Source organism: Chamaea fasciata, unplaced genomic scaffold, assembly GCF_029207755.1.
Source record: "Chamaea fasciata isolate MVZ Bird 193981 ecotype frontalis unplaced genomic scaffold, bChaFas1.0.hap1 SCAF_11, whole genome shotgun sequence".
Lineage (NCBI taxonomy): Eukaryota > Metazoa > Chordata > Aves > Passeriformes > Sylviidae > Chamaea > Chamaea fasciata.
The window spans coordinates 19,420,099-19,436,157 of NW_027094096.1; the positions used below are offsets into that span (position 1 = coordinate 19,420,099).

The following is a 16,059-nucleotide window of genomic DNA, read 5'->3' on the forward strand; positions in this document are numbered from 1 at the left end:
CTGAGATGGGCTCTCCATGGAAGACAAAGGAAGACTGGATCAGAATTTAGTGCTGGGAGACTGAGTTGAATTCACCCCTCTCTTCAGATTTTTTGTGATACGTTAGGAGAAATCCCCTGGTTTCCACATCCAAGGACCACACAATAAACTGGGAAGGTGTGGCACTGCAAGTACAGGGACAGACGGTGAGGTGCTCAGATGAGACAGTGTGGGGAACCAGGTAGGAACAAACATCTAGAATAAAGTGCCTGGCTGTGGAAAAGTACTGTTCAGCTTTATATACTGCTGCATCTAAAGTCTTGATCATTTATATAACACTGTTATCCACAGGTTTTAAATATTTGTGAAATTATTTATTTATCATCAAAATGCTACCAGTGTGAGACTAGATATCAGTGGAGAACAGATAAATGAAGTGAGTTGTCCATGGCCATTAAAATTTCTGTGGCAGAACAAAAGAAACTGAAGCAATTTCTGCCTCTTTTGGACTTCTCACATGAGGACTGCAGCTGCCAAGAATGTAAAAACTGAAAGAACACAGGACTTTTATGAAGCTCTTTGATTATATTACAAATTTAATCTAAAACATTGCAGGAATAACCTAATGAAATTGCACACACAGGGAGCTGATGGAATCAAAGTTTCGTAACACACTGTAATCTCTCCTTTCACAAGCAATGCAGTACCCACAGCAAGTATTTGCTATCTACAGTTATTATGTCAGTTTAATACACATAACAGACCGTAAGTTTGGAACCCATCAATGTATTTTACTGCATTAATATCTCCCAACTTTTACACAATATCCCTTTAAAATTACTATGTCTAGCTCTTCATTTTAATGGTGTGATGTGACAGATCTTAAGGAATCTGTTCCAACCCAGTAACTCCTACTTTCACTCCCACCCAAACATTCAATCTGTGCATTACAGCTACTTTTCATTTTATAACTCCTCTCTTTCATTTATCCATAATAGGCTGAATTTACACGGCAAGTTCCTGAAAGCAAGAGGAAAAAGATGTTGTGTATTCTGTTTTAAATCAAATACATTTTAACTTTGCTCTCTGCTGCAAATCCATTCAGGGTTTACACTGACTCAACAATTTCCCATATCTGCTTTTGTATGCTACCAATCCCCCCTACACTCTCTTGCATATGAAGGCTATGCTTTTTCCATGAACAAATATACTTGGCTGGAAAAAGCACTCAAAAGAACTCTCATGTTGCAATATTTTTAAGCTGAAATTCTTCAAGAAACTTATACAAAACCAAAATGATACCTCAGTCCCTCACCATGTACATTTGACAGGGGAAAAAAAATCCAGATTACAATTTCTGTTGCTTATTTTAACTTTTCCCTGCTTCAAATACCAGAACACTTCCCAGACATTACTATTTAGTCAGTAATCTGCATATCTGTTCTACAAAAAAGCTTCCAAATTCCCCTTTACTCCGTGTTTGCTGCCCACACATTCGCTGCTCCTAACTGACTTGCACTGAAAGCAGCACGTGTAAGAAAATTCACACCTACCTGGCCTGATGGACACCTGAGAGGCTGCACTGCAAAGCTTTGATGAGAAAAGCCTCAGAGATGCTCAAGCAAAGGAAACAGGAGGCATTAGAGCACAAGAGCTGGTAGGACAGAGCCCTCGCAAAGATTTGCTTCCTTATACTGTAAATGGGCAACTTTTTGCTTGATTTCTGGGTTTATGCTTTCTGAAGGCATAAATGGATGAAATTCAACCACCCTCAGGTTTCTGACTCAAGAGGTACCATCATACATTGTCAGGTCTATCAACAATGCAATCATGATGGAACTTAGTCTAATATTCTTAGTCCATTACCTTTTATTTTGGAACCAAAGAATGATGAGAATTCTTATCACGCACCCTGTGTGATAATTCTTATCACACACCACAGAAACGACAACAGTGATCACTTCACACAGCAAACATACGTCCTAGAAGTGGACAAATACAATCCTAGGAGTGGACAAATATTTCCAGAGCTCTTCACACAGCTATACCACCTCCCACTAGATTCAGAATTATTTTACTGACAGTACAAGATCAGGTTCATGGATCTGCAAGGATAAGTTAGGAAAATTGTATAATTAGCAGATTTCCACAACACTCAGAAGACTTAACCTGATAAAAAGTCTTTAAATTGTCATTGCCCATGAACCGATCCTGCCTTAATCTCCTAAACTGAAACGGAACCTTCGATTGTAAGGTTGCCAGTCAGACATTATTTTCCTGGTACAATTATTTCTATGCACATACACAAGGCTAGCATCAAAATACTGTTCTGCTTTCACAGATAAAAGGCACAGAAGCATCTAGAATATCCAGTCAAGAACTGGGTCTATTGCTGCATATAAACAGACACCAAAGCCATCAGCCAGTGGCCTAGAAAGCTCTCAGAGGTACATAGCAGTAAGGAAAGACAAGACATTGTAGAAAAGGGATATAAAAAAAAATGAAAAAAGTTAAAAAAACCTAAAAGACATATTCTTGGAACATCATAACATTCTTCAGTTTGAAATAAAAAGAACAGGAAACATCCCTATAAACCCCTGGTCTAGAACTTTGATGATTTCAATCAAATTCTACTCCCTAATACTTAAATAAAGAATATTGCAAACTGAAAGTTTAGTTACATTTACAGTTACTTATATAAAATGTATAATGTCAATGTATGATGTCATAAAGCAACAGCACTTGGGATCTTTTTGCATAACCAAAATTAACCACAGCTCAACTCAGGATGATTGATTCAAACAACTTTTTTTCCAAGCAAGAAGAACAAGTATGTGAATTATTATTTTTTTTTTTTCATAATTCTTCCGATTGATTGGGACTGCTCAGAAGCTGGCATGGGCAGAGGTGCCGTTGTGGATTCTCTGCACATCATGGCACAGGGAATGGTTCTGTCTGGAGCCTTAGGTATCCCTGTGAGCAGGATGCTCACTGGCAGAATGAAGAATGAATCATATCCAACAAAACACAGTGCCCTCTATGGCTATTCTAAATATTCCACCTTTTACAGACTGACTGCAACAAAACTATTTTACACAGAGTTATGTTTTTCAGTTAGGTGGAAGGGATGCTCTCCAGTTAAAATCAGAAATACCATCTTCAGGACTACAGACACTTGATACTGAAATGGACCTCCCTCAGCATTAACATAATGAGTGCACATCTTCCACTCCCTGAGTCATTAGAAGGGATCACAGTGGAGATCGCTGAGGTGAAAAGCAGTCTAGTAGTGTGAAAGCCTTGCAGCAAATAGTACCTTTACATCTGAACCCTATTTCAGATCAAGCTTTTCCAGAGGGTGGTTACAAGACACCTTTCTTCTATAGTTCTCCTCTTATCTTCCAGCTTTCTAAGTCTGAGAACAAAATGTAAGTAGAGAACAATTTCATGTTGCCGCTGGTATGCCCCTAAAAACAGAGTCCCTGAAGAAGTCGAAGCCACAAATATTTATCTGTGTGTCTCCCATGTCTGCTTTATTAACCAGGAAAATACAAAGACTACAACCCCTAGTCCCATTGTGCCACAGATTTTTTCACCTTTGAATAAAAAAAATAACAGCTAGACAGCAAATGGTCAGTTTAAAAATGCCTGGAACCCTTTTTTCCCTCAGTTGGCAGGGAAGAGAAGACAAAATATTAAACCAGCCACTGCTGTTGGGGGCAATGGCCACATTACTGCACTAACTCTCTACAACAAATTCCAGCACTCTGTGCTGGAGTGCTTTTTCTCCACTCAAACCAAAGGATAAAACTGGAAAAAAAGTACTTTTAAAGCAGCTATCCACACCTCACTACTCTACAGGATGGCAATGTATCCTACAAGAAATTTGCAAATAAATAGATAGTTTTAAAGAATAGTTTGATGAAAACTTTTTATCTCGAGTCCTATACATTTTTAGTCCCTGAGTGGATTACAATGGGTTACATAAAGTAATTTATTGGACTATTATATAGAGAGAAATACTCCCCAAAAACACGTCTTTGTGTACCACCCTTCATATAGCACGAAATGTTTGCTACCCACAACCAGATCAGACCAAATGAGTAATGGGAATGTTCTTCTAAGTGCTCAAAATAGCATCAAGAATTTTCTGAGGTATTTTGCAGGTGTTCTATAGAACCACAAGGAATAAGCTGCTTAAAAAACCCCACAAAAGATCACACAAAACACTCCAAAAACATACTTTATCACGCAGTTCATGCTGAACAGCAAATTTTGAATTCATTACAGACCTAACTACACTAAAATCAATGCCATTAGTACAACAGTTCTAAGTGACCACACTAGTATCTATACCTGTACTTAAATGCATTGTTCCTGCCGTCCCACCCCTAAATTACCATCAGAATTTTGGAAGCATCCTGAGATATTTAGAGATGGGCTTTGTGGACTAAAAGGGAACACTGTGCCTGTGACTTTACTTTTCAGATATCAGAAATGCCCCAGTTCCCCCAGCTGGGTCACTGAGCATTGCCAGCAGGAAAAACTGAACCAGGATTGTCCAGCAGTGCTGCAGCCAGACCCTGGTTTGCTCATCAGTGCCCGAGTGGGAAATCCCACTTGAGGGTTTCAGAGGTGAAGCTTGTGTTTCTTTTAAGTTCACCACACTGTGTGGTAACATCGGTGAGAAAAATCAACTTTAAAAAATCATTAGTTTTAGGATAAGGTGAACACAGACATCAATTTCTACTGAATGCAGCACTCAGCCCTGGGGCGGTCAAGCTAAAAGGTGGTCAGGACCCTGAGGAGAAGACCTGGGCACAGGGACATGGAAGGGTTAATGTCTTTTCCTTCCCTCAACAACATCCACCACTCTTAGAATTTCTCTTCTCTCTTCTAAAGCACTCTATACTCCTTCCAATTCCCACATATTTCTGTAGACTGTTTCTGCTTTATCTCTCCTTTTAGGGACTCCCTGCAGATGTGACGCTGCCTGATTCTGCATTTTCTTACAATCTTCATGAGAATACGGTTCTCATAAACTGCTATGTATATTCACTGAGTTCCCTTTTAGCGTTCAGTGACAAAAAATTTATCAGGAAAGAAAAGTGTTTCTTGCAGACAATACAGAACCCTAGTGGGCACATGAGACTCAGGAACTATTGTCCTTTGTTCCCAACTCTTGCTGTTTAAGATGATAAAAAAATGCCACTGAAAAGTTTATTGAAAATCTTTTCCAATCCCCATCCAATTCAGTCTGACTAAACACCCAAACCATCTGACTAAACATCTTATGTGTGGGCAGCAGAATTATTGATTGTATTCAACAGTCACTTCAACAGATACAGCAGCTCGCCCGTGGTGCTGCTAACCTGTCACAGTGAACAGTTCCTTGTTCAGTTTATGCTGCACTGGATTATGTTCTCTAATGGAGGAAGTGCTTGTTAACTCATTAAATAACTTCAGTCCTCCTTTTTATTATGTCATTACTGCAAAACTCCTCTCAAGGATTCAAATCAAAGCCTATAAAAATTATGCATACAAATTAAGTATACATTTATATACATTCTCAAAAAAGTAGCATTTGTTTGTTGCTCTGAATCTTTCCTGCTATCAAGCCTTCCCAACCAATGATTAAAATGATGGGAGACATTTATTTTAAAAAATACTGCAAGTAATTAATTATGCTAATTCCTCATACTCTGATGCAAAATATTCTTGAGCTTGAAAAGTTCAAGCCTAAAACTTGACAGCTCCAAATCAGGCACAGCTGAAGATTCTCCTGTAAAATCCAGCCCATGTGTTTTACAAGTGGTTTACAAACGTTCAGCCACAAATGGAGTGCTGTCACTGAGTGCAACCCCAACTTCCAGTACGGGAAAGTTTAGAGAGTATCCAAAAATATACATAAATAGTAGGGGGCAAGGTCAGAGCTCCATTCAGCCCTCTCATCTCAATTCAAGCCATTTGTACTGCTTACAGACCTCATGAGAGGGAAAAGATTACATCAAGAAAAATCTATGTTCTCTACCTCCCATATAATTCTGAATACTTATGTTTTGATAGGTCACAAAATTTCTTGAGCAGGCTGGTGCTGCACTGGGGTAAGAATGTAGTAAGAAGATAAGCCTTGATACCTGGATAAGACCATGAGGGACCTTATCTTGCTTTGTCATTGCTTCACTTGTTAGACAACCAACTAAAACTCAATAGGTTTGACAAAGTCTTTGATGAAGACTATGTCTTAAAGTTTAAGAGGGTGTAAAGGAGAAAGACGAGAAAACTGAACAAAGATTAATTATGATTTTTAACCAGGGGACGGAAGGAGACAATTCTTTAGCCAAGAGAAATGCCCTATGATACTGGAATGCCAGCCTGGGAAAGCACAGATTCTTACATCATCTAAATGACATGATCCAAACAAAGTCAACCACTCGTGCCTTTGTTCCCCCACTCAGCACTAGGAAAGTTTCCTGTTAAGGCACTGCATCCTGTGTTTCTCAGGGTGGAAAGTTTGATATTCTGTTAAAAATACCACAGGGCAAAATAATAAAAAATTCACAAATTTCTTCATCAGTAATAAATATTGAAAAAATGGTAGACTGTTACAAAATATACAGCAGTGATACCTCCAGAAAAAGTTTTTTGGAAATTTTCCATGTTTGCTGTTTTATAAGTCAGTCATTAGGAGGCAGCAAATGGCTCAAAACCATGTGAGAAAACAAATCCTGAAGGAAATTGAAAGTGAATAGGATGGTAAGAACTAGAAGTGGGAAATTAATTCAGCCACAAAAGTAGCTTTTTGACATTTTCCACTTCAGTCAGATGTTAGGGTATGTAGAAGAAAATATTTTGTAAGCTATTTGTTAAATAATTTGGCATCTCATTAATGGAGAACACACTCAGACTTTATAAGGTTAACTCGGGATTTTTGGTAACGTTAAAAAGCAAAAAACTTATCCCAGCCTGCTTTCCTACAGTCTGTTGTTTAAGTGGATGTCACAACATTGTCCACACATATGCATAAGGAATGCAAAGTAAATCATGTCTCATCTCCTTTCATCTAAAACAAACAGCTTACAACTGAAATTTCAGAGTTCCACATTATTTACAAGCTTTGCCTTTCAAAGAAAAATTTAAAAGTCCCTGTGGTTTTACCAGTACTTCATTAGCAACAATAATCAGATTTTAATCAGTAACATTCATACCTCTCTCTTCCTACCATGATACAGCACAAGTCAAGGTAAAAAATAACATGAGAAGCTTTCTTAAAAATAAAAATTAACCCCATAGTTTCTACTAGGATTGCCAACATTTCTGTAAAATTGCCGGTCATATTTTATATTGTGCAGTCAGGAAGCTGTTTTTAAATGCATTTATACCCTGAATCAAAACAGAATTGGAAAGGGAGGAACATTTTGCATTCTAAGCAAGCCTATAAAAATAAGAAAAGATTAAAATATGGGCTAGGTTTGCTCACATTATTGCATATGACATGTAAATTAATGTTTATTTCATAAGCTGTTTTATCTTCAACACAGGACAATGCACTTATCTCTATCTCACTAAACAGTTATAGTAAGTAACAGAGATGATAAGCATTAAACCACATCAATATTTCTCATTAATAGAATCATAACGTTTCATACAGCATTCTTAAAATACTGAATTTGCAATTGATCAAACATTCTCAGTTTTTTCATATTAATTATAAAATACAAATAATAAAAACAAGGCATAAACTTACTATTTGTTAGGTGTTCACACTGTCCTGTGGTCTGAGTCAGTGGGAAATAATTACCCCTAGGAAATCTGGTAAGCAGAAATACAATAAAAAAAAAAAAAAACATTAGCATGCAAAAAGGAATAAATTCAGCTTTCCTGCAAGTATTTTTCCTCATAATACTTCACAGGCAAGGTAAAAATAAAAAAAAAGGAAAAAGAACCACAAAAAGCAAAGTTGAAAAAATATATATACACATTTAAAACATAGTCCAGCAGTGTTCAAGGATCCTTGCCTCTCAAACTTTAAAGCAGCACAGACAAATGTTGAGATGCCTATAATAGAACAAAAATCCAAGTTCTCAATCACTAGTTACGCAGTATGTGTCAGTAAGGAAGACAATTTCCAAAATAATGATTAATGTATTATCCAGATTTTTTCTCTCTCTCTCTCTCTTTTCCCCTTCCCATTCAGGTTTTTCTTCTTATAAAATGCACATAGGTTTTTTCTTCCCTGTACCCTGACTCAGGCCTGGCTTTGAAATGCATTTCAATCTCTCAACACAGACTGCTTTCACTGCATTTAGAGTCCCACCAAGGCCCAGCTTTAAAAGCTACTGATTCTTTTTTTCTTTAGCCTTCCTCACAAAGGAAGGGTATTTTGTAAATTACCAGCTCGTTCAGATCAACAAAAGGTACTTTCATAGAAAGCCCCATTTGATTTTGCTCAAATTTGATTACAAGGATGGAGAAAAGGAAAGGAAGTCAAAAAGAAAAACCCCAGATGGCTTTTTCATTCATCTCAGTGAATGAGCTTTATCTGTGCCTTTTGAAACTGTAGCAGTGGAAAAGCATTTCTGTTGGCTTAAAAAACTTGACAAAAATTATTGGTTTGCCATTTCTCATGTAACTGCCATTGGGAACTGGATGAAAAGACTTTTTCATGGGATCGCCTGCTTGGATCAAAATAATGGAGATTAGGTATTTCATTATAAATTACAGTGGGAGATAGAGCAGGCTGTCATATTAATAGCAACCTGCTCATGGCCTTCAATGGTAGCTATTCTCCTAGACAAAGGACCAAGGGGGTTGTCTATTGAACTTGTACTTTAGGCCTGATCAATTTTCTATCATCAAGGCAAAAGGTGAGGTGACTAACAAAAGAATTCACACATGACTGACCTCATAAGCCTATAGATAAAACAGCTTAGAGAAACAAAACACATCCTGAAATTATGGGTGATAAACTGTATAAAGGAAAAAGAAGAAGAGAAATGATAGAAAAAGGGAGAGAAAGAGCACGTGGTCTGTAATTCTCCCTCCCTTCTTAGGTGAATGGACATATTAAAAGCTACTTGTTTTCAGCTGCAGATAATTGCAGCCTTTGCTTTGCCATGTTCTGCCTTAAATCCTTCCATGTACTTTTTCATCCAAGACTCCTCCAGTAATTTCATTCACGAGTAACCACAGCACTGAGTTGAATATAGAACTTCCCAGAGCTGTAGCTGCACACAGGATTACACACAACATCATAGGCAGGAAGGTGTCACACAGGCATTACAGCTATAATCAAATTACGGGAATGGCTATGAACCTTTGGGTCGCTATCCTTTTATACAAAACCTTGGAATTAATAATTAGGGGAAACTTGGACACCTGAGCTGTATAAGACAATATCTCACAGAGTCTGAAAGTCTCAACACATTTCTCTTTCTCTAAGATGGCACAAAATCTTATACAGAGTATAAAAACAGCATTTAAAATGCTCATAATATATTTTTGTACCCTTGCAAGTGTATTATTTGAATTTTTTCCCCTGCTCCCTAGGAGATGAAGGCCCTTCTACAGCATCAGCATTGGGCTTTGCTCATCAGCAACAGACAGAGGGTGAAACCTTCACTCCCCTGAAGTGACAGTACGTGGCAGTAAAATATTCTCTGATCTCTGTCAGGACCAATATTGCCTCCAGTTTGTTGTACAGGTAGAAACTCAACTACCCAGAACAATTTTTGCATGGAACTAAGGCTTTAGGTACATCTTGACTCTGTAGGAATTTCCCATAAGCTGTTAAAATGACATTTTTCTAAATAGGGCAAAATTGCAGAAGCATGCAAATACTGGTATTTGAAAGCCAAAACATGAGCTAAAGCAGCTGAAAACCCCCTTTCAGCCTGCTAACAGCAGCTCAGGTGTGAATGGCACCCACTCTCGACCTGCAGCACACCAGGGGAGAGGACAGTGGTCTAAATTTGGTTTCAAGCTCCAGCTGCACAACCACCAAGAAGCTGGTGTGTGCCAAGTTTTCAGAGATATTTAGGAATTTCTCCTTTTAGCTCTAGCACTGCAGTGATACTGCAGTTTCAGAAATTAAGCTAGTCACTGACTCTGGCCCTTTGCCACAGATCACAGATCCACCTATCAGCACAGCAGTATTTATGTAAAGACACTCAAATAATTCAGGCTAAAAAGGAGCACATTTTAGTGAGCTAAGATTCAGAAACAGCCAGACAGAACACATGGGAGGCTACAAACTCAGTGCAGGGGAGGAACTTCTGAGCCACAGCTTTGCTGCAGAAGCCAAAGGATTGTTGAATTACAGAGTCCTACTGAAAACAAACAAACATTCATTAGCACAGAGAAATATTAAATAATTCATTGTAAACACTTTCTGGAAGCAGAGACAAGATGAAAACAAGCAAAGCAGCAGCAGAGCGTGTTATGTTTTGGCTGCCAGCACAAAAAGCCAGAATCAGTGACAGAGCACACACACCCACAGGCAGCTCAGATACATGAGATCATTGATGAAGCCCTAGTGGTAATGATATCTTTCCATTATTCCAGAGATCTACTGATGATTACGAAATTATTGGCAATTAATCACAACTTTATATCCTCTGTGAGGGGCTCTACTGACTAGCTACAGAGGAAAGAACTCTTGCAATCACGGTAGATAAAACTCTGAAAGTATTGCCTCAGTGGCACCAAGACAGACAAAGTGAATATTAAGAGCTACTTGAAAACAAACACAGACTAGGCAGGAAACACAGTTTGTGATAGCATCAACATAATTTGAGTACCCCATATTAAAAGGCAGGAGCAAGGCAACATACCAAAAAACCCACCTAGAGATGTGTCATTTTCAAAACAAATCATTAGGCAAGCACTGACTGCCACTAAGCTACAGACAGAACTGAGCCACAGAACACAACCTACATGGAGCTTTATTTATAAGTACACCCTGCGTGTCCCACTCTGGACTTTTCCATATTGATGAAGTATTGTTGCCCAACCATTTCTTCTTTATGTTAAAAGACTATTTCTAGACTACAATTTTAGATACTGCAGTACACCTAGTTCTGGGTAGAAGATCCAGTAACTGGCATAAGGAGACAGAAACAGTAATATTTGAGATTTTTTGAAACTGCAAAACATGGTTAATGCAAAGGATAGCTTAATATTTGATGATTGTCAAATAGCAAGCCCCTGTAATAATTCTTATTCCAACCCATAAGAATTGATATGTCTTAAAGCAGCTTTCATGAGAATTGTGAGTAGCTATTTCACTTTTGACTGACAACTTCTGTTAATCACAATTAAATTTCTCAGATAAATGGACGAGACTCTTTCTAAGCTTAACCCTTGCATTCTGTGTTCCTGTAAGACTCAGTCTGTTTGGACATACTGATTCCAGGGAAACAGCATCATTGCCAGTGGTACTGAAATTAATTTGGAGAGATAACTGTGACTAAGAATGTCCAGCCAGGTAATATAATTACAAAATATGTTTCCACATAGTGGGCCAAGACAACCAAAACCTTGAGAATAACTCCCCTCATAGAAAAAAAAAATCCTAAAAGATGTTTCCACTGGCTTTTGCTGATTTTTGCTGAATTGTGTTTGGTTTGTTCTCAGCTTCCACATCACATTGTCACATTTTTCCCCTCATTCATCACGTCAGTGCAAGAGACCTGCAGAATAAACAGTGTCTGTTACCCTCAGTGTCTGTCAGCTTCTCCAGCCAGCACAGACAGTCCCTGTGAACGCAATAGAAAACTGCTTATCCTGGTCCCATTAGTTCTTGGGGAAATAATTGGACTTAGAAATAATTTGGGAGTTTGAAAGTGTGTATCAATTTTTTTCTTTCCAAAATTCTCCTTGAACACACTTTCTGAAGAATCTTTGCAAATAATTATTCTTACAGTGCATTTCAAAGAAGCACAGCAGACAGGGGTAGACTAGCTGATCACAAGACATTGTGCTGAGTGAAACATCTCATTTTCTGGTGAACAAACTGGACTGCACACATTCATCCATGTTTCTCTGAACTCCAGCAGTAACATTCAGAAAGGCCTATTTTCATAAAATCCAGTTAGAAAATTGTTTTCCATTAAAAATCAACATGCCTTCTTGAACAAAACAAACAAACAAACAAAAAACACCACCTTTTTTTACATGTCAATAGGGGAACACAGATTTACAAGACACTTTTTCCAGTGAAGGAAGACAGTAACACTGATAATTCTTAGCCCAGATTGGGGCTGTAGAAGGTTCTTTACCAGCTTTAATGGTACTGGAGAGTGTATATGTGTAAAGAGTCCGTCACCTCTCATCAACATTTTAAGTCACTGATGCTGCTCAACTCAAGCAGTATTAATAGCATTTGAGAAAGCAATGTTATTGATCAGAGAGACTGATAGTAGACGCTTGCTTGTTTTGTGGTTTCTAAGCACAAAACTATAAATGTCTGCTAAATAATTTCAGGTGGAGAAGGTAAATTCATGACATAAGAAAACCAGAGAGTGCTCTGCCAGTAACTTGCACTCCTTTGTACAGTAAAAGTTCTAAGTGGTTTGATTCACTCTGGTTTCTGCACCATGACATGTAAAATGGCTTACTGGGAAGCCAGGTCCGGTGCACCCAGGGTTTTAAGGTGAAATTAGAATATCAGTGGGCACCTAAAGGAAGGCAGAGCAAGTCAAGGGCTCCAAGTGTGGTTTACTCTGGGCATGGAATTTTACTTAGGAAAAGGTTCCCTCCTCCACATCCAGCCCTTCTCCCTCTTACACTCCATTGTATTGTTTCAACTTTCCTGACTTATTTTTTGAAACCATTGTAAATAGAGAAAATATGGTTCAGGGAATATATGGAACACCTGATGAGGAGGACCAAGAAAAACAACTGGTTGGGCAGCAGCTTGGAGGTGAGCTCAAACTAGAGACATATTGTACCAAGAAATCTATTTACTGACTTTATTGAGTGTTATAGCTGTGCCATATTACATTTGCCCAAAGTCTTGGAAAAGCGGAGGAATATCAGAGCTGTAACTGAACTGCTTGAAAGCAGTTATCAGAATTGTTTCAGAAAGGACATGATGGATGGAGATGGGCACAAAAGCACTTACAAGAGTGAAAATTATGCCTGCTGTGGAAGGGAGAGGAAAAAATGATAGCTTATTTATTTTCATTTTCTTTACTTTTTCAGTTTGTAAGTCACCTAAAAGAAAACCAGGCAATGAATAACTGAGGATGGGTTTGTCAAGAACAAGGCACAACCAGGTAACAAGCCTTGAGAAATAACTGATGCCACATTTCATGATTTTAAAAAGACTTCTGCCATCTTTGCACAGGACTTTCTCCTGATAAAACCAAGAAACATCATGTGAACAGTGTTACTAGAGCATAGAAAACAAGTTGTGCTATAGCTATCAGTGTCTACAAGGAAAAAGGCAGCTAATGGAGTTCTTGGTCAGCTCTGAATCCAGCACCATTCGGTATTCTCATCATTAATCCTGATGTCAGAGGAGGGACGGCTCCCATAACACTCCATGGAATCATAGAATGTCCTGAGTTGGAAGTGACCCACAAGGATCATCTGGCACTGCACAGGACAACCCCAGAGATCCCCCCGTGTGTCTGGGAGCATTTGAGGATGTGTCTAAGCTGGGACATCTGCAGGCACACTGGGAGACACAATTAGAGTCAAAAAAATCTGGTCAGAAATGGTTTGCAAAAGATGAAGTGTGACTCAAGGGTAGCTGCATTATTCTTACTCTCAGAGATAATGAACTGCAGGAACGTAAGCTGGAAACAGCACAACAGTTCTGCACTAAAGGATCTGGATCAGAAGCTAAACCTGAATCCACAAAGCTCTTGCCAATAAAAGCAGGTATCATACTGGAAGCCTTGTAGCCAGAATAAAGCAGGCACTGAATGCCATCTGAAATGATCTTTTTGCTTTACTTGCTTTTGATGGATTACTGTTTAGTTGTGGACACTGCCTGCAGATTAAACGCAGTTAATTTGAAAGAGCAGCAGTCTAGAAAACAATCTGCAAGACTGAAATATTGGATCTGATTCTAAAAAAAAGGCTTCAAAAATCATTATATAACACAAATATGCACTTATATTCTAAAAGTAGAGCTTTGAGTTAAACATAAAAAAAATCTTGCAGAGGTAAAGACAAAGTGCAAGGAAAATAAAAAAAAAATCCTTCATAGATTTGGAAACTGGTTAGAAAAAATGTCTGTCAGGAATGGTTTAGTTATATTCTGTATTTAAGACAATTTCTTGAATTTTTTTCCCTGACCCTTTTCCACTTATTATTTCATCTTACAGTAATCATAAACCACAAAACAGCTGAAAATAAAATTTCATCAAATCCTGTTAAACCTATTAAATACATAAAGATTTAAACTAACTTCTTCTTAAGATTTTATAAAGCCAGAGCACTGTCTAAGCCAAACAGATTCAGTTATGACCCTGTCCCGTTTTTACTCCAAGGGGTAGTAGCACTTGTTTAGCTCTCGTCCTAAACCTTCTTCTTTCTCTTCTGAACTTTCAGCTGCATCCACCACATATGAAACTTCATTGCATGTGCCTTTGAACTTATGAAATTAGAATTAACCTCCTCATAAAGAACTGCAGCATCAGGTCACAAATCCCCATACATTATAAAAATCTGGACCAGTAGCCTGAAGGTGTTATTCCAACACATGAAGCTACAATGTGGAGCAATCCTAATACTTGGGAAGTATTAGATACTAATTAAGCAAATGAAATAAAGATCCCTCTCTGAATAACTGCTGTCCATGTCAAACTTAAACCAACAGTATGATCTCAGGGTTATTTTTAATTGGAATTCTCTGTTCCAGCCTAACACAAGTGATTTCCACATCCTGACAACTGCAGGCTCAATTACCATGACAACACGAACACATAATTATACACATGCCTTGAAAGCCAATGTGGAGGAGCAGAAAGCATCCAGAGAACTTTGTGTGTGTTACCTGCATGCTAAACAAACACACAGCCTGACTCGAATGCAGCTCTTTTAGATGTCTTTTTACAGGGGTTCATAACTGAATGAACCAGCAAAATAGTGAATTAAATTTATTTGAATTAAAAAAAAAAAGCATAAGTTAGGCAACAAGGTTACCTCAAACATCATTTTCTCCTACTCCATGAGAAAAACCTCAAGAAGTTAACGAAAAAATTTCCTACGCAGCTCAGATTTTAAAGAGAGATTTCATATAATTATAAATACTTCCAGGTTGTTACCGAATGATTTGCGTAAGTGGTTTCATCCAGGAGTTTAATATTAAAATAAATAAGTTGATTAAAATACTTATGCAATGACAATTACAAGTAGTTTAAAATCTCCTTTTTTTGGTCATATAGCTTTCCTGTATAGGCTTAATATGCTTAAAAAATTGTATCTTCCAGTTAAAGATTTATTTTTAGGACATACTTTTTTAAAAAAAAATCCCATTTTGTTCTTTAATGTCATATCTTATTCATCTCTGTACCCATAACATGTTTCAAAACAGTTGTGAATAATTCTAATTTCAGTCTGTGTGCCCATTTAGTGCTAATTTTTTATCCCTATGGTGTTATCAACAAATATTGCAGTTATCAGCTATTATCAGCTGTGGTGGCTTCTGACATAATAGAAGATATCTTTAGAGGACTGAAGTCACCAAACTCATTAAAAAGGACACTGAAGTTGGCAGCTAAGCTGGACATTAGTTTCAGCTCTTGAGCAGGGAGCAGAGTATATCACTGCACTTCTGAGAAATCAGTCCAATTTATCACCTTGTATCAGTGCAGTGCCCCTCACTGACACTGTTTTGCAATGCAGAAAAAAAAAATGCTATAAAATGTCAAAGTGAAATGGAGTTATGACTTCAGAAGTATAGGACTGGGCACTGACTATTTTCCATAGAAACAGCACCCACCTTTTCCCAGGATTCAGAGCCTTTCACCTTTACAAGCTCTGGTTTGTCTGCACATGGAACTTGGCCACTGCTCCCAAAATCACATCAGCAGCTCCTTGTTTGTGACATCAAAAGCTCACCAGTAC

At 38.0% G+C, this 16,059-nt stretch overlaps 1 protein-coding gene across 2 annotated transcripts in view; it reads right to left on the reverse strand.

Annotated features, from left to right (window-relative positions):
• Window positions 1–16,059, reverse strand: part of LOC136295159 (uncharacterized) — a 271,346-nt gene that overhangs the window by 238,497 nt on the left and 16,790 nt on the right. Inside the window, exon 2 of one of the 2 annotated variants that reach the window (XM_066193539.1) lies at window positions 7,727–7,791. The exons of the other annotated variant lie outside the window; for it this stretch is intronic. The gene's annotated coding sequence lies outside the window, so the exon portion shown is untranslated. The remainder of the gene's footprint in view (window positions 1–7,726; window positions 7,792–16,059) is intronic. 2 annotated transcript variants of the gene reach the window in all.